This window comes from Chiloscyllium punctatum, chromosome 8, assembly GCF_047496795.1.
Source record: "Chiloscyllium punctatum isolate Juve2018m chromosome 8, sChiPun1.3, whole genome shotgun sequence".
In the NCBI taxonomy this organism is placed as follows: domain Eukaryota; kingdom Metazoa; phylum Chordata; class Chondrichthyes; order Orectolobiformes; family Hemiscylliidae; genus Chiloscyllium; species Chiloscyllium punctatum.
Genome location: NC_092746.1, coordinates 92,074,389 through 92,100,791, shown reverse-complemented (window position 1 = coordinate 92,100,791; position 26,403 = coordinate 92,074,389). Strand labels below are relative to the sequence as shown.

Below are 26,403 nucleotides of genomic sequence, written 5' to 3'. Positions count from 1 at the left end.
CTATAGGACTGTTACCAGACTAGTAATTCAGAGAGCCAGGTAATATTCTCAGCCTCTGTGTTTAGAACTTCATTGTGACATTGACAAGTTGAAGGAGATAGACAGATGAATTTAAATGCAGAAATGTATGAAGTGATGCATGTTGGTGGGATGAACATCGAAAAACAAAATAAATAGAGGGTATAATTATAAGGGAGTTGCAGGAGCTGAGGGACTTAGGTATATATCATAGAATCCCTACAGTGTGGAAACAGGCCATTTGGCCTTACAAGTCCCCACCAACTCATTCCCCTACCCTATTACTTTACATTTGTCCTGACTAATGCACCTAGCCTGCACATCCCTGAACTCTATGGGCAATTTAGCATTGTCAATTCACCTAACCTGCACATCTTTGGGCTGTGGAAGGAAACCGGAGCACCCAGAGGAAACCCACACAGACATGGGGAGAATGTGCAAACTCCATACAGACAGTTGCCAGAGGCTGGAATCAAACCCAGGCCCCTGGCACTGTGAAGATAAAAACAATGACTGCAGATGCTGAATACCAAATACTGGATTAGTGGTGCTGGAAGAGCACAGCAGTTCAGGCAGCATCCAACGAGCAGCGAAATCGACGTTTCGGGCAAAAGCCCTTCATCAGGAATAACTCTCCATGCTTCAGGCTCACTGCCTTTATTCCTGATGAAGGGCTTTTGCCCGAAACGTCGATTCCCCTGGCACTGTGAGGCAGCACTGCTAACCACTGAGCCACCATGCTGCTGTGCACAGATCATTGAAAGGAATGGGACAGAGAGGGGGTAGCATCTTATTATTCTTTGTTTCATTAACAGGGTATTGGATAACAGGGGCTGTTGAATCTGCATAAGACACTTGTCAGATATTTGCTGAAATATTATGCACAGTTCAGGGCACCACATTATAGAAAGGCTGTGAATGTATTCGAGAGAGTGCAGAAGCAGATTACAAAACTGGTTCCAGAGATGAGGAACTTTAGTTAGGAGGACAGATTGACGAAGTTGGGACTGTTCACTTTGGAGAACTCAGAGTAGTTACGCAATGGAATGCCATTGCCTGGAAATGTGGTGAAGGAAGATTTAATCAATGCATTCAAGAGGGAATTGAGTGATCATTTGGAGAGAAATACCATGCAAGGGTATGGAGGAAAAGAAAACAGGAGACTGGCACGAGGAAATGATGCTCATTAAACATGTCGGTGCAGGCATGATGGGCTGAATGGCCTCCATCTGCATAACACAACGATTGTGTGACAAGGCTCAAATGTGAACAACCAACTGGGCAAGGTGCATGGTAGGAAAGTGTTTCCAGTTTATATGCCACAGGTTAATAATGGTAGTTAAGATGAAATACAGAACATGTGTCTTTAATCAATCAAGGCGATGGTCTATAAGTGTAGGGTGGTCATGTCACAGCTGTACAAAAAAACTTTGGTTAGGTCATAGTTGGAGTACTGTGCGCAGTTTTGGTCACCACATGAAAGGAAGGACGTGATTGCATTGGAGGGAATTTAGAGGAGGTTCACCAGGATGTTGCCTGGGATGAAGCATTTCAACTATGAAGAGAGGCTGGAAAAGTTTGGGTTGTTTTCTTTTGAGTAAAGAGGGGAACTGACAGAGGTGTAGAACATTGAGGGGCATGGACATGGTGAATAAAAAGCAACTTGTCTCCTTAGTTGAAAACACCAATAACAAGGGGTCACACTTATAAAGTGAAAGGCAGGAGGTTTTGAAGAGTTTTAAAAAATACTTGAATGAGCACATGAAATGCTGGAGTGTAATGTAGATTTAGCATAGTTTTAGCCATGCAAACACAAAGGCCAAAGGGCCTCTGCTGTATTATGCGATTGTATGATTCAGTATCTTTTATAATTTCATAGTTTTATATCAGAATGTTGACTTAAAGTTTGTGCTTTATTCATGTGCTTAAGCAACAAAATAGGGAAAGGTAACTACAGATTTTCCATAAATTAAAAAGTAGAATTAGAAGATAATCTGTGGTGAAATGCTTTAGGTGGAAGAGTTCAGTTACTCTACATCAGAGCAAAGTAAATTTTAAACTCTAAGAAATTCATTAGTTTTAAATTGAAATTTAAAAAACAATTTAAAAATATCAACTTTAAAAATAAGTCAACAATCTCCAACTGTGTTGCAGTTTTAGGAAACACATTAATGGAAGTGTGAGATAATGTAATATCTGAATTGCTGAACTAGACTTAATATTGATAGTCAAGCAGAGAGAGAGAGAGAGAGAAAACTGCTAAATGCTACAAAATCAATTTAATTATTGTAAAGTTGTAAGCTTAACAATAAATGTAGCAGGATTGTTCTGAGTATTAGATTTGCAAAAGGAAAGGTACATCTCCCCATCTAACTCCACAGGAATACTTCTAACAGAGTGCAGCCTCAGTTCCCATAAGACAGAGCAGCTGTATCCCGTAGAACCAAACCATCTAATTTCTGAAATGAGGCCAATTCACAAACTTTGGCCTTTCAAACCAAAAAACTTTGGTTTGAAAGTTTTAATTATGAAATGTGCTTTTGTATTGGAAACATGCATCTAGTTTTAGGATAATATAGATTTTAAGTTGCAATGTGGGCAATGTTTAATATAGGCAGCACTGTGACAGACCCACAATATGTGCTTCTTCGCTGGAAGATCTGCCACATTTAGTGCCAACATGGTGCTTTCAGGTACTTCATGCAGTAGCAAGACATGGCTCTCAGCAACCCCCTCACTTCTTAATGCCAGTCAGGTACTGAGTGGCCATAGTGTTCAGGGATGTGCGGGCTAGGTGCATTAGTCAGGACAAATGTAAAGAATGAGGGATCCCTTCTGAAAGGACACAAGCCATCCTGATAGGTTTTGCTTTCTTGATTTCCTACATGACAAATATCAGAAGCAGTACTTAAATGGGAAGTGACTGCCCCAGTTAAAGGCCACAACTGGAAATGACTCAAAAGGCCTTTAATGAGTCTTCTAGCCAGAAATTTCATTGAATAGAGAGAAAGATCAAGAGATCCCCAGCAGTCAGCCTCCTGCCCATTTAGATGCCTCCCGCCACCAAACCCCCCAAGGGAAAGCATTAAATTCCTCCCAAATTTTTATTGGTGCATAATGAGTAAAATAGTACTGGTCCAGAATGCTTGGAGCAGCAAAGATTCTTTGCTTAAAAATCAAGATCTAAACTCATGGGCGATCTAGCAGATCAGTACTCTTCATTATAAAGCAAAATAAAGTTGTCTCAAAAGAGGATTCTAATCCACTGACTTTAGGCAAATTGAAACACTACTTCTGAACCAAGACCCATCTACCAACTACTGCAAACTATTTTCAAGTGAACCTCTCCTTGAAAACTATGTTCAATATCCATATACCTAGGAAGACTCCTATTACAACATCTATCAAGGACCAATGAGGATACATGTAATATGGACAGGAGAAAATGTGATTAAAGTACACTTACTTCATAGATAAGGGAATTTATAAATGACCAAGTAGCATCTTAAGCAAAGAGAATGAAGATGAGAAAGCAAATCATTCATTGCTGCCAACTTCTGGTCTTTACTCAAGAGGAATACCAGGGATTTATAAACACCTATTAGTTTGGAAATATACTTACCTCAAAAGAATTCTTCAATAAAGCTCTGGAATTCCTAACTTACAATTTTAAGCATTTTGCAGCCATAAGAGGACAGACCAAAAACTCCACCTTTTCAGTAATTGTCTCTTTTTGGGCCTAGTAACTTGTCAGGATGTCAACCTCACATTATCCATAGTACCCCCCAATTGCGTTAGATGGAAAACTCCCCCAATAGTACAAAACATCACATCAGCAATACCACTGGAGATCGCAGATGGACTTCAATGGGTGTTTAAGTGGTCTAGTTGCTCAAATGTGACACAGATGATTACAAAAGTTTAAGGTTTAACTTTCAATCTATCCTCAGCTGCCAAAGGAAATATAATGAACAACAGAAATGGCCTTGATACCAAAGCAGTTATTCCAAAAGAGTACAAGCAAAATACTGTAGATGTGAGAAATTTGAAATAACACAGCAAATGTTGGAGAAACTCAGGTCTGGCACATCCATAGAGACAGAAACAGAGTTAATATTTAGGTGTCAATAGGACTCTTCTTCACTTCTGAGTTTCCCCAGCATTTTCTGTATTTTCTTCCAAAAGCAGGTCGGTAAAGCATTCTGGAAAGGTTTTGTGCATGTGGGCCTGTAGAACGACCTTATGGTTTGCAGGCAGAAAATCTGCTAATACACAATACTCTTGGCTCACATATAACCATTTTAGCAAAAGAGGAGGAGGAGGAGGAGGAGGAGGAGGAGGAGGAGGAGGAGGAGGAGGAGGGCCAACACTCAACTGCAGCATATATCAATTACTATGAAGGAGAGCAAATCTATCTTGATGAATGCAATCCCATCATAAAACTTCTTTGTTAAAATCATTAATTCAATTTCTGCATGATTGAGGTAAATTGAATGAAAATCTGCTATACCAAAAAAACGGCAGATGGTCCATTTTGAAATTCTTAATGCAGAAGTAATCAGATAAATACATAGCACCACATGGTTGAGGAATGATACAAGTCTAAACTTTTGGCTACCAGCTGCCTCATGGATATTTCCTAACTCATGACACAGAGCATCACTATGTAACATGTCAACCATATTTCTAGTTAATTGTTTAATGATTACACGAAGTGATGGGCAAACAAATGTTATGACTGATGCAAATCACATGGTCCAAGGTGACACCTGACTGCAACAAGTCTGTACTGAATGTCAAAATGGAAAGGAGGGGGTGGTGGAAACAGGGGGGAAAAAAAAAAAGAGGAAGCTGGTCATTTTTTTGTAAAAGGTGTCTCCTGTGGGAAAATCTCATACTAATACCTTTGCTTGATATACTTCTGAACATTTCAGTTTCGGAGTCAACGCTGTGTAAGTTGTAACAGACTTTAGTTGTAATGTCTCCACATTCTGTTTAAAAACTCTACTGTGGTAACCATGTTGGTACAAACATACATACATAGTTTCAACATTTATGGTTCCCAGAGAACCCTGAAAACACTGCCTAAGACCATAAGCTATTTTGGATTGATCAGTGAAGCAAATAGTCAGAGAATTGCAGAAATCCATTATGTTTTCGGTAATCTATTCAAGTTTTATTTCTTCATTTTAATACAAAATTATTAGAGAAACACTTTGGAAAATATCAGCAACATTACAATATTTGGGCAGGGAAAATTTTTGCTTGGAAATTAGTTAAGAACCTCAAATGCCTCTGGCAAAAACAAGTTTAAATGATTTCAATTAAATGTATTCTGATATTATTAAAATTAAACGTAATACAGGGTTAGTGAACAACAAAACAATTCTATGAAACGATAAAAGACAAATTGTAAAGGATGTTATTTTTAATTAAAGGCTTGGAATAAAGGATCCATGCTAATTACTTTTACTATGTGCATATTTACAATAACTTAAATTTCCAGGAACTTAAGGACCCAGATCATTATTGAATGATTATTAATGAGAAGCTTAAAGTTCTACAAGACAATTTTCAGGATATTTTGATTGATATTTCTTTTATTTATTTTACACTCCATCCTAAACATTAATTTTGTACAAAAATAAACCAGATTATCAGCTTGTACCGCATACCTTTTTCCAAAACATAGCATTAGCATACAATGTGCTCTCTTCCCCTCACTTCAGGACTAAGAGATGTTCAGTTATGTGTCACTACTGAGAATATTGATTATCTATATATTTCTTTATAGATCTTTGTGGAATATGGAGACCAAACAGACACCAACTGAAGTACAAATACTAAATAACTATACACAGGACATCTGCTGAAATTGAACAACCAACATGTTGACTCCAATTTCAAAATGCAGTAATTTAACTGATAGGTTTGAGGTACTGTTTGTAACTCAGAGGAATTGGAGAGAATAGGGATGGGATGAAAAGAAGAGATTCCATGCGGATGACAACTTCCGATAAATAGTGAGTAAAATATGATCAAGATGTATAAAGGCAAAAATTATGCTGTTAGGTGATGCCCAACAACTGCTGGTTAAAAACATAATAAATTCTTGAATAAATGACCCCAAGATATTTACAGAAATGCACTACTCCAGCACAGAAGAGGAGCGTTTTTCTGCAGCAGATAAACAGCCAAATCAATTTTATATGTAGACAGGATATTCACAGTATTCATTACTACTTTAATGACTATGAAGAACACTGAGAAGGGGAATAACTAACTGCTGTACAGGTTTTTCTGCAATAACGCACGTTTCGTTAATGCGAATTCGCTATAATTGGGGACACTATTTCTACAGCGTGAACTTTTAAAGGATGTATTGGTCATAACACAATGTCAGTCCATTTGTTTAAAACATTGTTGCTATCATGTGATTTTCTTAAAACACAGGTTGCACGAGAATGGAACTACCGCGTGATAGCAGAACCAACTGCTCTAGTTATAACTTGCTGCACAACTGAACATTATGCAACAGAAACAGCACAAGTTAGTTATTTATCCCATCATACCTGTACAGGCTATAGTAATCCAAAACTAATATCTATCTGTCATGTCGGTTTTTGTTACAATAATTCATTGTTAGATTGAGAATATTAAAATGTTTTGATTCAAGTTCCAATTGTCAAAACGATTGTTCTTAGCTGAATTTTTAAAACAACTGAAAAAAATTTGAAGCTTCAATGAAAATGCATAAAAGCCATTCAGACCTCATTTACTGTGCTAATACACAGCAAGAGTCCTACTGTGTTCAAAGCCGCCCACTACATACATTTAATTCCTTGAAGGTAAAATAACTGCATTTTGACACATAAGCAAACAAACACTTACAGACTACTAATGTAGTTTCATTTCAAAAGTCCTACTTTAATTTGAAACATTTTCATCCTTGCTATTGTTTGACATGGTTCATTTTATCAATGCAGTTACCAACTTAAAGATATTTGGGGGATAGATTTAAGTCTCAGTAAATATTTTTTAAATGAACTAATCCGACCATCTCCTTTTTCTGGACAATGCTCTCTGCAATGCTGAATTTATGCAAATCTGTCTCAAAAAGAAAAACGAACCTAGGCTATCACATGATCAACACTGACAGACACACATATTGGTAAACAAACATTTTTCAGCATCAAGTAATATCCTCAATGAAACAGCTGTTAAAATTTCCTTATTACTCCAATTGAAAAACATCCTACTTACTTCAGTGGAAGGGCAAGTTCCTCTTCAAAGAGCTTAGTGTAAATTTAAAACTTCAGGATTATATTCAATCCAGTGCCTCCATTAAAACAATCTCAATAAATATCTTTTCAGAGATTATGCAAACGTTTTCAGCCTTTAAGCAAAACAAAGTGGCACTTAAAGCTAGAAAGACTGCCCAAAATATTAGTATGCCAATACTACAATAAACCAATGCTGCAGCAAAGTGTGGAAGTTGTATCTGTAGTCAAAGGATTCCAAGTGTTTCCTATACAATCATTTCAAGGACATATCAACTGTATCCTTTGTCGACATTCAGTGTTTCAAAAAGATTCCCACGGCAAAAGGACAATCTTTAAAAAAGAGAGCTACACTGAAGCAAAGAGCTACACTGCTGTAGTTACGCACGAGTTTCTGTACAACTATCTATCCATCATACACTACTCTTAAAGCAGGCAGTGCCTCGGATATAACCTATAGAGTAAGTTTAGCCTCTGAGGATTCAGGGCCAATTGCAATGTGGTAATGACACGTAGGACCATCCATTTATGGACTGAACAAGTGAGCTCTGATACCAGCTAAATCTGCCATAAATAGCCCTTGGAATAGAGAGAACAGATCAGCTGTTGCAACAACAGTCTCAGGCTATGGTTTTATTCTCTCTCATCACCCATAATGTTTGAACAGTCACTGCTGAAACTTGCAGGGAGTACTGATTAAACCTTCTAAACCTTGTACTTGGTAATATAGTAAAAAGTGGACCAAGCTGGTGACCATGTAATGAAACACCTCAGAATAGATTGGTTTAAACTGATCAAAAAGTTTATTTGGTAAAATGCCAGATCTGAACTTGATTGAAATAGAACACTTCTTAAATGAGCTTCAAAGCTAATTCAAATCCATACTCTGCAGAACTGAATGTGTTTTACAAGCCATGAAATGACTCAGCAATTTTATATAAGAATTGAATATGAACAATCAAACTGAAGTGTTACATTTTATACAGCGACTCAAATGCATCCAAACAAAGGAACAACTTACCAGTCTTAATTGGAAAGGTGGGGACAAGGCAGCATTAAAAGTTTTAAAAGAATATTGAATCTATGTTGAAATTAAGTGTAACCTCACAAACATAGGAAAAAATTGACATTTTTACCAGATTTATACAATCTACTTCAGTGAGTAAAACAAATTACAATTTGAATGATTTCTCAAGTCAGACTTTACTGAAAAAGTTGAAGTCCCACAAACATGAGAAAATAACCTACTTTCAAATGAGAATTTTGCATTGATATGGACCTTTATAATCAAATCTATCACAACAACTAACAAGAACTGATAAAATTCCCTTTATACACAGGACAGCACGGCGGCACAGTGGTTAGCACTGCTGCCTCACGGCACCAGTCACCCATGTTCAATTCCTGCCTCAGGCGTGGGTTTTGTCCGGGTGCTCTGGTTTCCTCCCACAGTTCAAAGATGTGCAGGTTAGGTGAATTGGCCATGCTAAATTGCCCATAGTGTTAGGTGAAGGGGTAAATGTAGGGGATTGGGTGTGGGTGGGTTGCTCTTTGGAGGGCCGGTGTGGACTTGTTGGGCCAAATGGCCTGTTTCCACACTAACTAATCTAATCTCATCTAAATAGATCTATAAAGTTAAAAACATTTTGAAGAGTGTCTCAAATACCTGTACTAGCCACATCAAATGTCCATGATAAAAATATTAAAAAATTGTTAAGATGTTTTTCCAACTTACTGCCAATTACTTTCCAAAACTGTCAAATTGTTTTAGATGATGTTCAATGCATAATTTTGTAGTTAAGGAGATAACAAAAGGAAATGAAAATCCGATTTCAATTAATGTCTCCACTTTTGGTTTATCTTGAAACTAATAACTAAATTCTTACAAGTTTTAATAATGGGGCAAACAAATCGTGGAAATTAAAGCAGTTCCATTTTCTTTTATGATCAGCAAGTGGATTTCAAAAGACATTTAAACAGAGGTATTTTCCCTCCCTGGACATGGCAAAAAGGGCAAGTTTGCCATGAGGTGAAACCTATACCCTTTTTGCCACCTCTGCAATTAAGTGCTGGGTGTGAAGATCCATTGGGGTCTTTCTTGACTGACTGACCAGACGACCATGAATTTATCACCTCTTAGGTCATTGCAGGAGTAGCCACTGAAAGTCATACCCTTTGCCCTTGCTTCTGGCTACTCTCTTGCCAAGGACCCCTACACTGGAAGATTTAAAAAAACCTTAACTGCAACCCCTCTTTGAGTAGACATCAACTGGGGGTCTATAGTACTCAAGAAGCAGTCAGCCTCTGATTGACTGGCAGCTTCTGGTGACCCAGTGGACCAGATTCAAGTAGCCTAGTATAGGGAGTCACTGCTCTGCATGCTCAGTAAGCTGATAGACAGGCGATTCAGTGAACTCGTTAGTGGGGCAGCACTTAGACAACAGTTAATATTAGATTAGATTAGATTACAGTGTGGAAACAGGCCCTTCGGCCCAACAAGTCCACACCGACCCGCCGAAGCGCAACCCACCCATACCCCTACATTTAACCCTTACCTAACACTACGGGCAATTTAGCATGGCCAATTTACCTGACCAGCACATCTTTGGACTGTGGGAGGAAACCGGAGCACCCGGAGGAAACCCACGCAGACACGGGGAGAACGTGCAAACTCCACACAGTCAGTCGCCTGAGGCGGGAACTGAACCCGGGTCTCTGGCACTGTGAGGCAGCAGTGCTAACCATTGTGCCACTGTGCCGCCCATGCTTGCCTTCACAGTTCAGAAAAGAGAATGGGAGAATCTCAGTCTTATTGTCTGTTCAACCAAAAAGACCTTTCAAATGTTTTCTAATCATGCTAATATCACTGTATAAATTTATTTGTAAACTTTTTAAAACTTACTTCAGTTACACTCTAATTCAAAGGTTTTACATTCTACCTTGAAGATCAGTGGTATAAGGGAATTACAAACACACAGCAATACAGGGCTGAGAAGGTTATTTCCTCCCCATCTTCCAGTGTGGGGCCATAGGCAAGAGGGGTGTCAGAGGTAAGGGCAAGAGGGTAGGAAGAAATTTAATAAACCTGGTGACTGTGAAACGTTCATGAAAACCTATTTAGTTTGCTAAAGTCCTTTCGAGAAGAAAATCTTCTGTCCATACCTAGCCTACAAATGGCTCTCAATTGCCCCCTGAAATGGCCTTGAAATGCTGCTCAGTTTTATAAACCCACTACCAGAATTTCTAATAAAGGATAAGATTGGACAGACCTTCTGGTATCATCCTAAGCACAGACATCACAAAAGCACACACAGCCTAGTTGGTTCGTGGTAAGTCCTTGTCAAAGAGAAACACTTAAAAGATGGATAACAAAAATCTGACAGCTGTCGCACAGATTAGCCCAGCTATAGCCTGATTATAGTCACATGCTCAGAAACTAACTTACAGCCAATGCTCCAGACTCCTCCAGACGTGGTGGCACAGGGGAAAAGACAGTGGAGAATGGTGTTGGGAATCATTAACTGTAAAGGGGTGGTCTTCCAGCACCAGATTATATACATGGTCAAAAGGATATGCTAATTGACTCTTCTTAGGCCGACTATTAACCACTCCTTTGTCAGACTTTCCTTGGGTGTTATCTCCACCTATTGTTTACTCCTTACCCCCTCTCCCCAGCCTAACTCCTGTATAAAAAACAACTTTTTCCTAGCTCCCATCCATTCTGAAGAAGGGTCACTCGACCCAAAGCATTAACTCTGATTTCTCTCCACAGATGCTGCCAGACTTGCTGAGCTTTTCCCGCAATTCCCATTGTTGCTTCTGATTTCTAGCATCTGCAGTTCTTTCGGTCTTTGCTCTTTTGTACATTAGGTGAAAATGTGAGGGTGCTTCATTTTTCACTGGATAGACACAGCTGGATTGGACACAGCTATTTGAAGGGAAGTCCACATTTGAGATGTGGGAGGCTTTCAAAGATAGGTTAAAGATAGTGCAGGATAGGCATGTCCCGAAGGCAAAGATTAGGAAGGGCAAGATTCGTGAACCGTGGATGACAGGAGGAATTGTACAACTAGTCAAGAGGAAAGGGAAACAGGCATAAGGTCTCGGTAGCTAAGAACAGAACAGGCCCTGAAAGAATATCAAAAGAGTAGGACAAGTCTTAAACATGGGCTAAAAGGGGTCATGAAATAGCTTTAGCAAACAGAATTAAGGAGAATCTCAAAGCCTTTTATATTAGAAGCAAGCAAGTAACTAGAAAAAAGGATAGGTCCACTAAAGGATAACGAAGGAAGGCTGCACGTCGAATCTGAGAGAATGGGTGAGATTCTGAATGATTACATAAGTGTTCACTGTGGAGAGGAACATGATGAATTAGAGATGGAAGTTTGGTAACTCTGGATCACTTTGACATAAGTAGGGAAGATGTGTTGGGTAGGCTAGAGGTTATTAAGGTGGACAAATCCCCAGGACTGGATGGGATCTATCCCAGGTTGTTGAGGGAGGTAAGAGAGGAAATAGCTGGGGCCCTGACAGATATCTTTGTGGCATCCTTAAATACTGATGAAGGGCCGGAGGACTGGAGGATCGCTAATGTTGCCTCCCTGTACAAGAAGGGTAGTAGGGATATTCGGGTAACTACAGACCAGTGAGCTTGATTTCAGTGGCGGGAAAGTTGCTGGAGAAGGTACTGAGGGATAGGATCTATTTATATTTAGAAAAGAATGAGTTTATCAGTGATAGGCAACATGGTTTTGTGCCGGAAAGATCATGCCTTACCAACTTAAAGTTCTTGGAGGAAGTGACCAAGTTGATAAATGAAGGAAGGGCTGTTGATGTTATATACATGGACTTTAGTAAGGCATTTAATAAGATTCCCCATGGTAGACTAATGGAGAAAGTGAAGTCACATGGTGTGCATGGTATTCTCGCTAGGTGTATAAAGAACTGGTTGATCAACAGGAGACAGAGTAGTAGTAGTTGAAGGGAGTTTTTCGAAATGGAGAAAGGTGACCAGTGGTGTTCCACAGAGGTCAGTGCTGGGGCCACTGTTGTTTGTAATATACACAAATGATCTGGAAGAGGGCACTGTTGGTATGATCAGCAAGTTTGCAGATGACACAGAGATTAGTGGAGTAACAGAAAGCACAAGGGACTGTCAGAGAATACAGGAGGATATAGATAGACTGGAGAGTTGGGTGGAAAAGTGGCAGACAGTTTTCAATCCAGAAAAATGTGAGATGATGCATTTAGGCAAGTCTAATTCTTGAGCGAATTATACAATGAACGGAAGAGCCTTGTCAAAAGTTAATGGGCGGACAGATCTGGGAGTGCAGGCCCATTGTACCCTGAAGATTGCTGCACAGGTGGATAGAGTGGTCAAGAAGGCATATAGTATGCTTGCTTTCATTGGACAGGGTATTGAGTTTAAGAGCTGGCAAGTCATGTTAACATTGTACAAGACATTAGTTCGGCCGCATTTAGAATACTGTATACTGTTCTGGTCGCCACATTACCAAAAGGATGTGGACACTTTGGAGAGGGTGCAGAGAAGGTTTACGAGGATGTTGCCTGGTATGGAAGACGCTAGCTGTAAAGAAAGGTTGGAGTAGGTTTGGTTTATTTTCATTCGAAAAAAGGAGATTGAGGGGGAACCTGATTGAGGTTTACAAAATCATGAAGGGTATAGACAGGGTAGGTAGAGACAAGCTTTTTCCCAAGGTGAAGGATTCAATAACGAGAGGTCACGCTTTCAAGGTGAAAGTTTAAGCAGGATACATGTAGTAAGTACTTCACACAAAGGGTGGTGGGCTTTTGAAATGTGTGGCCAGCAGAGGTGGTAGAGGCAGGCATGGTAGCTTCATTTAAGAAGTCTCTGGACAAATGCACGAGTAGGTGGGGAGCAGTGGGATACAGATGCTGAGCAATTGACCGACAGGTTTAGACAGTACATTTGGATTGGATCAGGCTTGGAAGGCCGAAGGGCCTGTTCCTGGGCTGTAATTTTTTTTGTTCTCCTGTGTTCTACTGCCTGGTGTTGTGACATTTTTAACTTTGTACACCCCAGTCCAACACAAGCATCTCCAAATCAAGATTAAAAAACAGAGGGCTGTCAAGGCTCAATAAGTTTTTACATCTGTTTCAGCCTTGAATATATCATTAACCAGTAAAGGAATCAAATGTGAACAGGAAAGTAGAGTTGAGGATTCTAAACCCTTTGGGAAATTCTTGACATTTAAATACAAACTGTTTCCTATCATTTCTCATCCAAAACATTTTACCTCTCAGTTCTGTTCACACACAAATTCTACCCAAGTCCTTCTATACGTCCATTACCACAAATGGAGAATGATTTACATAAACAGATAAGCCAAAATGGACAATGAGCCTTTTAAGAAATCAAGTACTGTACATAAATATTGAGCTTATAGCTATCATTGCACTTTGATACAGTACAAATTTGGTAGATCAATACAAAATCAATACTAAATGACTGCATGTGAAATCCAACTCACCAAACTGTTAAAACAATACGAGCTTCATGGTCAACAAATTGGTCTCATTTACAGACGTCTGTATTCTGGTAAGAAATATAAAGCAGTAAATTACTGAATTGCAGAAATACCTGACTTTAAACAAAAATACATTAAGAATTAGATTCATGCAGTTTTAAGTTAATTTAATTTTGATTTCCTTCTGTTCATTGTTCTCTAAAATGCAGCACTCTTCATTGGGAAATGCTGTAGTGAGTGTTTAAATCACTTTTCCGCAGGCTGGATTTGTTGCATTTAAGTGGTGCATTTTAAATAAAAAGAGGTTAGTATTCCCCTTATGACTGTATGGTTTGTTTCCAAACAACAAGGTTTATTTGTTAAGTGAGCTCATTACTAAGAAGCATTTTCACAATGAAGTGGGCAATGGTTACTTCACTGGTTTGTCAATGCCTTAATATCCATGTAAGCACCATTAGAATGAACTGTTCCCTTGAACCTGAGTATTTGCTGAAATTGCTCTTTTTTTGGAAGGGTAATGGATGTGAAAGAGTTGTCCAAGGAAAGAAAGCAGGTGTCTTTCTTGATCATTCCATCGGTGACCCTTTGAGGAGAGTCAGAGGCCTACCCTTTTCTGTGGCTTGTCAAGACAAATTAGAAGTGAAAAAATAAACATTGACTCAAGCAAGTCAGGTCCTAATGAAAGATTACAGCCTGATATGTTAACTTGATTTTTCTTTCTCCACAGAAGCCACCAGAATCCAGGTACGTGACACCACTGTATGTGTACCTTGCCTTTCAGAGAGTTTACTCTTAAGGACTCCATGTCCAGTATGTACAATGTCATGACTCTGCCTTTGAGTATGTACGATGCACAATCAGAAGTCAGTCAGTTTGTAAGTTAGGCAGCAGGCATGACAGCAACATGTTTTACTGTTTTCAATAAACTAACACATGGAGTTAATCAATCCCTGATGAGCGATTGATTTCAAGATCATCATTAACATGACAGACACACTGACTATTTATGGGAATGACTAGCAACATCGAATGAAAATAATTATCTAAGATGGATCAGATGTTTGATCTGATTTGTCTTACCTCAGTTAGCTATCACATAATCATTGCATATTATTGCGTAGAAAACAAAATCATGCACAAGTGCTTCTCTTTACAAGTCAGCTTATCAAATTCTGTTCTTCTACCCACACTTACAAATTCCTTGTTTCTACAATTTAGAGCCTTCAACAGAGCAGAACTCATCATCAGCTTTCACAAGAACATCGAATAAAATCTGACACGGAGTTACCTATGCATGTCAAAGTTTGGTGGAAGAAGCAAGTTTTAAGGGACAACTTCAAAAGGACAAAGGAGAAGCCAAAGAGATTGACATCATAAGTCAGCTAGGAAGTGACTTCCAGAGTTTAGGTTTTGGGCTATTGAAAATGTAGAAAGAAACAATAAACATTTATTTAAAAGACACTTCTTCTTAGGCAGTCCCTCAACCAGATCTGGTTCTGAAATAGCTGAGAAATTCCAAAACACATTCTTCCATAAAGAGAGCAAGTGGTGCCCGAAAGACCTAACTGCTAACATGCTTGGAGGTTTGTATACTGTGTCGAATGCCTTTACTTCACCTCTCTGAGCTCCTGACCAAATCTCTCGATAAGTTATGTGGCTTTCTGAATGAACCTTCTCAAAAGCCTGGGAATCCCATGAGTCAATGGGGATGTTTGATCTCCTCAGAGATGCTTTGAGAACATCTTTCGAATATTTCCACTGTCCACCTTGGAATCTCCTCTTGTGGTTAAATTTCAAGTAGAGCAGTCTTCCTGTTCTGAAGAAATTCCTTACTCTCTCAGTTTCACTCTCCATAGATTCTTCTCATAAACAACAATGTAGGAAGTGTCGAGAAAATCTATTTCTTGCGTTTAGATTGAAGAATAAATATTAACTAGGATACTGGGGATAACTCCCCTGTTTCTCTTCAAACTACTACCTTCGGATGGTTTACGCCCACCTGACAGGGTAAATAGGGTTTTACCTTCATGCCTCATCTGAAAGACTGTGTCAGATAATGTAACATACACTCTTGATTTTTGTTTAAGTAATGCACTGGGACTTAAGTCTTCTTGAACCTTGTGACTCAGAGGCTACCATTTCAATCATTGTTGACTCAAATGGTGCAGTTACTCAAATCAGGGATGTACAAGAAGCCAGCCTGAAGCAGCACAGAGATCTGTGCATCATAGGCCTGAAGGAAGATAGAGATACAGAGAAACAAGCATGGAAGGATTTGAGAAAAGTTTAAGAATTAGGAAATGGAGTTGCCACACACTCAACAAATGTTACTTGTTTGAAACTGTGTACAGAACAAAGAAAAGTCTCCAAACTATCATTCAACACCAACGTTCACAAGTCAACTGTAGAGTTGGAGGAAGTTAGAATTAAAGGCCTTAGAGCGATCTTAAAACAAATAGGAATTCTGAAGTTTAAAATTGCTTTCAAATAGCTATCCTTTTAAAAGATTTATGATTTTTACTTCACCAATTTTTAGCACTCCAACCATGATCTGAAATAAATTTCTCCTTTTGCTCTTCTTAAATTTGTGCCTCCTTTATAACCTTGCCAAGTAGGAAGAACTAATCCATGGACTGTTCAACTCATCATCACCCTTCTCTGCAACAAGTCAACTCTTGGCCTTCTGAGCTAGAGTTCAATGTCCTAACTTTTCTTGTCGCTTCAGAATAAAGTCAATGAAAAATATCATCCCTGCAGTTGAGTCAGGACTTAAACATGCATATGTACTGATTAGCAATGAAAGCAATTCAAAAAATATATTTCGTAGTTTGATTTGCACTATAGAGTCATAGAGCATGAAAACAAACCTTTTGGTCCATCCAGTCCATGCCAAACATAATCCCAAACTAAACTAGTCCCGTCTGCCTGCTCCTGGCCCATATCCCTCCAAACCTTTCCTATTCCTGTATCTGTCCAAGTGCCTTTTAAGTGTTATAATTGTTATCGCATCCATCACTTCCTCAGGAAGTTGATTCCACAGGTGAACTACCCTCTGTGTAAAAAATTTACCCCTTAAGTCATTTTTAAATCTTTCTCTTCTCATTTTAAAAATGTGTTCCCCGACTCTTGAAATTCCCCATCTTAGGGAAAAGACAACTACCATCAACTCTATCTAAATCTCTCATTATTTCATAAACTTCTATCAGATTGCCTCTAGACCTCCTATACTCGAGTGAATAATTTTTAAAAAACATTTTGCAGATTATTTAATTTTCAAAAAGAAGGCTTTGTTGAAGTTATTGGCCAGATTTCTTTCCTAGAGGCAAGAATCATTTCAGAAGTTGGGATCCTGTCTCTTGCCTGTCCCTCCATGCTATTTTTCTGTTTGGTGGCTGGAGTGGGGACTACTCCACTGGAAACAGCCTTGAAATGGAAACAGCAAGGGTAGATGAAGAGGTGGGCAGGTTAGGCTAGGATATTAATCTAATTCTATACAGGAATGTTAGGTACCTTAGCTCTTATGCCTTGGCTGACTGATATACCCTCTTAATCCCTCATTCCTGCTCTATACCCAATCACCAAATCTCCACTACAGATATAACTCATGCATCCTAGAATAACAATGGCCAGTCTTTGAGATATTTATTGAACGATCAAAATAAACAAAAAGCACTTTTAAAATAAAAACCTTAATCTTCTCAGTTGTTCATAAAACAGCTATTTCAATAATCACTGCTGAATCTATGAGCAGGGTTTGGAGCTAGCCAGCCAAGCATTAATATGGAGATCCCATAGCACAACTGTGTCGAAAAACGTTCTCAGAGTGGAATGTATTAAAGCCTTTGAAGTCATCTGTTCCTCCTCAAAGGCAGAACAGATGCTTGACCTGTCAAAGAAAGTATCAAAGAATAGGATTGAACTGACAAATTAATTAAGCAGTTCATCCTGGAGATAAAATAATCTACTTGATCAGCATCCAATCTGACAGCTCGAACATCCATTCTTGGTGTACTGTGACTGCAGTGTCCATCATCTATTGAGCACTGAAACAAGGATTTACTTTACATCTCCTCTGCCACTTAGATGGATATGATCAACAGGTACTTGGGATCACCATTACCATGAGGACACTATGCATTCTTACTTCAAAAATGTATATAAATCATTTGTACATTGTCACAGTGTCAATTTTCTGGCATTTCCAAAAGCAATTTCAGCCTACGTTGCTATGGTTTACAGTGGTTGAACACCTTCACAGGGCAATCCCAAGTGGGAGATAAATAATAAACTTGCCTCGGGTGTCCACATCCAATTAAAAAAAGTTTTAAAATTTGGCAATAAAATGCTTTAGCTCGACTGCAATTGCACAATATAAACAATGATTTCTTATATAAATAACTGCAGTCTGATAAACAAGAAACCATTGCATAAGACTTATCAGATATAAAATAACATCTAACATCATGTATAATTATTTCAGGAGTCCCCAGAGCTGTTTGTGTCAGTAGCTACTTAATGTGGATTAGGAGAAAGTCTATTTATTACAGTTGCCCATTACTATATGGAAATCAAGTTTTGATTTGAGTTGTATTGCTACTGCCACCGAATACAGAACGAGGTGTCCTACATTTAGGAGACACATCGAATACATCTCCACTTTATTATCAGAATCCTGGATATTAACATTCACCAGAAACTGGATTGGGCTAGCTGTATAAAAACTATGCATAAGATCAGGTCAGAGGCTAGGAACTCTGCAGCAAGCATTCAGCACTTGTGCCCTGTACCTGGCTAACAATCTAAAAGGCACAAGTCAGAAATGTGATGAAATATTTTCACTTTCCTGGGTGAGTTCAGCCCGAACACCACTCAGGACAGCAAGATCACCGAGGTCAAAGTAACCTGCTTGATTTGCATCATTTTCCAGACTCACTTTCTCCAACAACACAGTGCAACTACAGCAATGTGTACCATCTACAAGCTTCTCCAGTTGCACCTTCTAAATCCTACAAGCTCTGCCTGGAAGGATAAGGGTAGCAGGTATTAGGGGAACAACATCACTCAAAGCCACATGCTTCATCCTGATTTGGAACTACATCACTATTCCATTACTGTTAATGGGTCAAAATCCTAGACCTCTTACTATAACAGTACTGAGAGTACTCCTACACCTGAAAGTGCCTTCTAAAGTCAATGGGAATGGGCATTAAATGTGGCCTGGCCAGAAATGCCCATATCCCATGAACAAATAATAAGAAAAACTTAACTTGCTGTGTCAATTTCAAAACCTAATTCGTAGTGAAAGCGAGCGCTCTGGAGAAAGTGCAAAGAACAGTGACCAAGCCAATAATACATTTTAAAGCATTCATTTAGGAGGGCAACTTTGAAACTTTAGGAATGAAAGATGATTTCGTCTCCCCACTATAGTACGGAGTTGTTATCAGTGGACCTACAGATGTGGCTGCTCTCTATTTCTTCAACTGGTTATTCATACAGATTTATAGTGTCCGCAGTTACTTTGATGAGATTTATCAGTTTTTTCAAATATAGATTATTATTGTTTGGTATTTCACTTGAATGTTAAAATTTAAAAAGTGACATTTCTGTAACCACAGCAGTCACTGAATAAAATCATTGCTAGGCAGGGAAAGGTTAAGATATATTCCTTGCCAGCAGGTGGAGCATCCAATATAGGTGATGTAACATTTATCAAGACATGGAGCAATATATTTGAAGAATAAGTCTAACCAGATTCTTTATTTGTTCAAAGTATAAATTCTGAAGTCAAAACTTACAATTGTTTTTTATTCTGGTCACCCTTCTATTGGAAAAATGTTGTTAATCTTTAAAAGAGTGCAGAAAAGATTTATAAGGATGTTGCTGAGGTTGGAAGATTTGAATGATAGAGAAAGATGCTGAAGAGATTGGGGCTCTTTTCCCTGGATCATCGGAGACCTTATAGAGGTTATAAAATCAAGAGGGGGAGGGACAGCGTGAATAGCCAAGGTCTTTTTCCCAGGATAGGGGAGTCCAAACCTACAGGGTGTAGGTTTAAGGTGCGAGGGTAAAGATTTAAAAGGGACCCAAGGGCCAACTTTTTATGCAGAGGATGGTGCATGTATGGAATGAGCTGCCAGAGGAAGTGATGGAGGCTGGTACAATTACAACAACATTTAAAAAGCAAGTGAATAGGTGTATGAATAGGAAAGGTTTAGAGGGGGATATGGGCCAAATGCTAGCAAATGGGACAAGATTAATTTAGGATATCTTGCCGCATGGACACGTTGGACTGAAAGATCTGTTTCTGTGTTGTACTTCCCTATGACCTTAATAATTCTGGTCAGCTAAGTCATATATTTCCATCAAAGGTGACCAGTTTTGTCCTCTGTCTAAGCAACTGGGGATCAATGCACATTAAGTAGAAGACAATACGAGCAAAGAAACAAAATTATTTCAGATTAGGCATCCAAAATTCTTGCATCATTAAGCAGGCAGTTAATGATGGGCATTTGAGTCAATAATAATAAACTCTAAATTTTATTGGTTAAAAACAGTATGCTACAGGGTATTCAAGGGGCAGCATGCATTAAAAAGACAAATTCATTCTAACCTTCATCTTCTGACATAAAATCACTGTATTAGTGCTGATCTCACACACACACACAATAAGTTTGATAGAGTAAACCAAAGTTTTTTTCTGTTACATTATAAAAAGCTCAGAACTAAGGTTACAACTTTGTCGCTTTCTCAATGACTCAAAAGCAAAAGTATAACATTTAAAATCAAGGACTGAACCAGTGCCACAAATGAGTGCTGAAAGACTCCCTCAGGGAGGATGTCCCACAGCATTTGGGCTCAACATTTTTTTGCCTAGCTAGTCAGACTTTACAAAGGGATCCAGGAGAACCCTTTGGACCTCTGAGAAACTTAATGTTCTGTGAAGACGATTGCTTCCACTCACGCTCCCAAATATGCAAATGTTTTACTAATCTGAAGTACAGATCTAGCATCTGTGCCAAGTCCCATTTGGGCAGCCAATGGCCAATTTACAACCACACAATTGAACTATTCTTGCCAGCATAGAGCAGCAGCCAGTTTCACATCAAACATATAGTGCAGCCAGTGCAAAAGGACAATGAAAAATCCTTGTTTCGCTCAAATTTTTGAAAACTACATGTAATAGCTGGCTAAATTTAGTTTACAAATTACTTTTGGGCAAAGTCGAACTAGGACCACATCCCTATCAAAAGTACACACCAAAGAAATATATTGCAAAAAGATATTTGCACTTGTAGAACTAGTTAAAGGGTAAATCATTCACACTGTCCAAGAATGTTATTAACGCTTAATAACCTTCAGGAAAACCAGTTAGCTTGTTACTTATATAACAGAAAAATCCATCAATAACAACCTTGTATTTTTTGAAGTAGTAACAAGGAGGATTGATAAGGGCAGAGCAGTAGATGTGATCTATATGGACTTCGACAAGGTTCCCATCAGAGACTGGTGAACAAGGTTAAATCTCATGGGATATAGGGAGAACTCACCATTTGGACACAGAACTGGCTCAAAGGTAGAAGACAGCGGGTGGTGGAGGACGGTTGTTTTTCAGACTGGAGGCCTGTGACCAGTGGAGTGCCACAAGGATCGGTGCTGGGTCCACTGCTTTTCATCATTTATATAAATGATTTGGATGTGAGCATAAGAGGTATAGCTTGTAAGTTTGCTGACGACACCAAAATTGGAGGTGTAGTGGACAGCGAAGAAGGTTATCTCAGATTAAAATGGCACCTTGATCAGATGGGCCAATGGGCTGAGAAGTGGCAGATGGAATTTAATTTAGATAAATGCGAGGAGCTGCATTTTGGGAAAGCAAATCTTAGCAGGACTTATATACTTATATAGCCCCTTGAAAGTGGACTCGCACATAGATAGGATAGTGAAGGAGGAGTTTGGTATGCTTTCCTTTATTGGTCAGAGTTTTGAGTACAGGTGTTGGGAGGTCATGTTGCAGCTGCACAGGACATTCATTAGGCCACTGTTGGAATATTGCATACAATTCCGGTCTCCTTCCTATCGGAAACATGTTGTGAAATTTGAAAGGGTTCAGAAAAGATTTACAAGGATGTTGCCAGGGTTGGAGGATCTGAGCTATCAGGAGAGGTTGAATAGGTTGGGGCTGTTGTCCCTGGAGTATTGGAGGCTGAGGGGTGACTTTATAGAGGTTTATAAAATCATGAGGGGCACAGATAGAATAAATAGAAAAAGTCTTTTCCCTGGGGTGGAGGAGTCCAGAACTATATGGCATAGGTTTAGGGTGAGAGGAGAAAGATACAAACGAGACCTAAGAGGCAACTGTTTCACTCAGAGGGTGGTACGTGTATGGAATGAGCTGCTAGGGGAACTGGTGGAAGCTAGTACAATTGCAACACTTAAAAGGCATCTGGACGGGTGTATGAATAGGAAATGTTTGGATGGATACGGGCCAGGTGTTGGCTGGTGGAACTAGACTGGGTTGGGATATCTGGTCGACATGGGTAAGTTGGAGCGAAGGGTCTGTTTCTGTGCTGTACATCTCCATGACTCTATATGTGTCAGGTTGAGGGCTTGACTTTGACTTGAATCCATGAACTTTCCAGCCAAGGGAAACAACCTTTTGGTATCCATCCTGTTAATTCCTCTAAGAATTTAAACATTTCAAGAAGATTATTTCACGATCTTCTAAGTCTATGAGATATCTATGTTACTCAACCTCTCCTAATGATTCCTGGGATAAAAGGGACTAACCTTGTGAATGTTTGTTATAACCCCTCAAAGGTGACTACATATTTTTAGGTAACAAGACCAAACATATACACAATAGTCCAAGGGCATCCTCATCAATGTTACACAATTGCAACAAAATCTGCTGATTCTTATTTTCCATCAACATGCAAACTGATTAACAATAAATTTCCATTTTTTTTACTGTACCTGCAACTTTGTATACAAAAACACTCAACTTTATCTGAATCACAATATTTACCAATATCTTTTTTGAAAAATTCTGCTTGTCAAGATGGTGGCAATTCTGTTGAACTGCCGTGGATGGAGCTGCCTAACAGTCAAGGCATATTGGTGTTTTTTGCCATCCTTGGCCAACTTATGTGGTGGAATTATCAGTTCAAAACATTACAGAACTCATTTTTAATACTTGGGTGTGGGAAGGATGCCAAAAAGAAAAGGAGGGAGCAAACAGCAGCAGGGAGGACACTCCCCTACACCAGAGGCCACAGCAGCAGCCTCTTGCGAACCCCCGGGGGACCTGATAGACTCACAGGAATTGGCGGCGGCGATAGCGAGACTTACCTTGAAGGTTGGGGCTGCGACTGAGGAGATCCAAGAGGAGATCCATACCCAGGTCCAACCCATCTCGTCCATGCTGCAGACAATGAACGGGAGCTCCAGGGCCTCAGGGAGCAGATGGAGGTGGTGGAAGGTCGAACCAGTCCTCATCTGGTCAGATCCAGGTCCTGGAGCGGGAGGTATGGGCCTTACGATACCAGGTCAGATGAATCTTTGGATTGTCAGGCTCCCAGAGGGTGAAGAAGGTGGGCAGCCAGTCAGCTTTTTCCTGGGCCTTCAAATACAGTCCAGCCGGCTGCAGATTGAAAGGGCACAGGTCTGCGCCGGTACAGTGACCCCGACTGGTCCTAGTGCACTTCTCCCTTGACAGTTCAGGAAATACAAGAGGCAGCTTCGGAGTGGGAAAGTGCCTGGCTCTGATGGTCTCCCGGGCAAGTTTTATAAGGAGTTTATAGGGATTCCGTCAGGACCGAAGCTGGAGATGTGCAATCACTCATGCTTACCACCATCTTTGAGAGAAGCTAATAATACCCTCATTTTCAAGAAGGGGAAGTTCCTGAGGATTGTGCTTCATACAGGCCCATCTCTCTATTAAATTCAGATTTCAAGATTCTATCTAAAGTCTTGGCACTGAGATTGGAGAAGGTATTGCCCCATATTGTCAAAGAGGATCAGACAGGCTTTAAAAGGAGTCATGGGTCTTCTAATAATATTTGAAGGTTGCTGAATATGGTCTCAATATGTCAGTAATGATTGATTCAGGGGTTGGTGATTTCCTTAGATGCAGAGAAAGCATTTGACCGGGTGGAATGGCTGTATCTCTTTTACCTCAGAGTGCTTTGGGTTGCGTCAGGTCTTTGCTCGGTGGGTGGAGATTTATATTGCCACCCTCCGGCTGTGGTCAGCACCAACAGGGTGAAGTCTGGGAACTTTCGGATTGGTAGGGGTAGTTGTCAAGGCTGCCGCTTCTCACCGTTGTTGTTTATGTTGGTGATAGCCTCTGCCAGCAGCTCTATTTGTCAGAACGCCCACATAACCGCTCCAGAAGTGGGATTGGGGGTGCACAAGATTACACGATTTGCGGATGATGTCCTTCAGTTTTTAATCAAACCGATGACATCCGTACCCCATCTGATACAATGTATCAATTCATTTTAGGCTGTTTCAGCACATTAGATCAACTTTGCAAAATTGGAAGCTATACCTTTGGAGAACCTCAAGGAAGTGCCAGAGGTTGAAGATGGCCCTTGGTTCTCTTTTAAGTGGTCACAGGTGTGGTTCCAATATCCAGGCATCTTTATTAACCCCATGTTTGATTAGTTATTTTGGACTAACTTTGCTCACTTGCTCGACAACATTAGATGGGATCTCCAGAGATGGGAGGCTCTTCCAATTTCATGGTTAGGCTGAACAACCCTCATTAAGATGAATGTCCTTTCTTGTTTGCTTTATCCCATACATACGTTCCCTATAATGTTTTCCAGGTCAAAGCTGCAGAAACTAATGGGATGGTTTAGTTCCTTTATCTGGTATCATGGGCAGCCCCTCATCAAACTTACCAAATTGCAGTTGCCTCAAGGAGGGGGAGAAGTTTATTTCCGATATCAGGAGGTATCAATTGAGTTCCCTGCTGTCCTTTGTCTGCGACTGAGCAGGGAACAGTCCATGCTCAATATGGCTGGATATCGAGGCCTCCCAGACAAAGTGTCCTCCTCAAAGTCTGTGAGAAGATTTGTAGCTCGGGTGCTCATTGTTGTGGTTCTGTTCGCCGAGCTAGGAATTTGTGTTGCAGACGTTTCGTCCCCTGTCTAGGTGACATCCTCAGTGCTTGGGAGCCTCCTGCGAAGCGCTTCTTCATGAGAACATAGAACAATACAGCACAGAACAGGCCCTTCGGCCCACGATGTTGTGCCGAACATTTATCCTTGCTTAAGCACCCATCCATTTACCTATCCAATTGCCGCTTAAAGGTCACCAATGATTCTGACTCTGCCACTCCCACAGGCAGCGCATTCCTTGCCCCCACCACTCTCTGGGTAAAGAACCTATATCCCCCCTATACCTTCCACCCTTCACCTTAAACTTATGTCCCCTTGTAACACTCTGTTGTACCCGGGGAAAATGTTTCTGCCTGTTTACTCTATCTATTCCTCTGATCATCTTATAAACCTCTATCAAGTCACCCCTCATCCTTCGCCATTCCAATGAGAAAAGGCCTAGTACTCTCAACCTATCCTCGTACGACCTATTCTCCATTCCAGGCAACATTCTGGTAAATCTTCTCTGCACCCTCTCCAAAGCTTCCACATCTTTCCTAAAGTGAGGCGACCAGAACTGCACACAGTACTCCAAATGTGGCCTAACCAAGGTCCTGTACAGCTGCAACATCACTTCACAACTCTTGAATTTAATCCCTCTGCGAATGAACGCTAATACACCATAGGCCTTCTTACAAGCTCTATCCACCTGAGTGGCAACTTTCAAAGATCTATGAACATAGACCCCAAGATCCCTCTGCTCCTCTACCTTACTAAGAAACCCTACTGTTAACCCTGCCACAACCCAAAGGACTAGCCACACTATCATACACCAAGAGCATTTCCGAACTGACAGCCAGACTACTGCGACCACTAGGACTCATAACAGCACACAAACCAACAGCCACTCTCAGACAACAACTCACCAGAACGAAGGACCCGATACCCAGCATGAGCAAAACCAATGTAGTGTACAAAATCCCATGCAAGGACTGCACAAAACACTACATAGGACAAACAGGAAGACAGCTAATGATCCGCATCCATGAACACCAACTAGCCACGAAACGATACAACCAGCTATCCTTAGTAGCCACACACACAGATGACAAGCAACATGAATTCAACTGGGACAACACTACTATTATAGGACAAGCCAAACAGAGGACAGCCAGGGAATTCCTAGAGGCATGGCACTCATCCACAGATTCAATCAATCAATAAGCACATCGACCTGGACCCAATATACCGACCACTGCAACGGACAGCTGGAACTGACAACTGGAAGCGGCAGATTCAAACCACTATAAATGCCGGAGGAAAGATCACAGAAGTGCTTCACAGGAGGCTCCCAAGCACTGAGGATGTCACCTAGACAGGGGATGAAACGTCTGTAACACGAATTCCCAACTCGGCGAACAGAACCACAACAAAGTGCCCTCTTTCTAACCTGTTGTTCATGGATATGATGAGGACAGTTATGGATCACTGCCA

The 26,403-nt window shown here is 40.1% G+C and overlaps 1 protein-coding gene across 7 annotated transcripts in view; it reads right to left on the bottom strand.

The window, feature by feature from the left end:
- Positions 1-26,403, bottom strand: part of svila (supervillin a) — a 340,124-nt gene that overhangs the window by 246,199 nt on the left and 67,522 nt on the right. Inside the window, exon 2 of one of the 7 annotated variants that reach the window (XM_072576067.1) lies at positions 13,811-13,875. The exons of 5 other annotated variants lie outside the window; for them this stretch is intronic. The gene's annotated coding sequence lies outside the window, so the exon portion shown is untranslated. Of the gene's footprint in view, positions 1-7,281; positions 7,680-13,810; positions 13,876-26,403 lie in introns of those variants that run through there. One more of the 7 variants, XM_072576068.1, reaches the window with a different exon arrangement.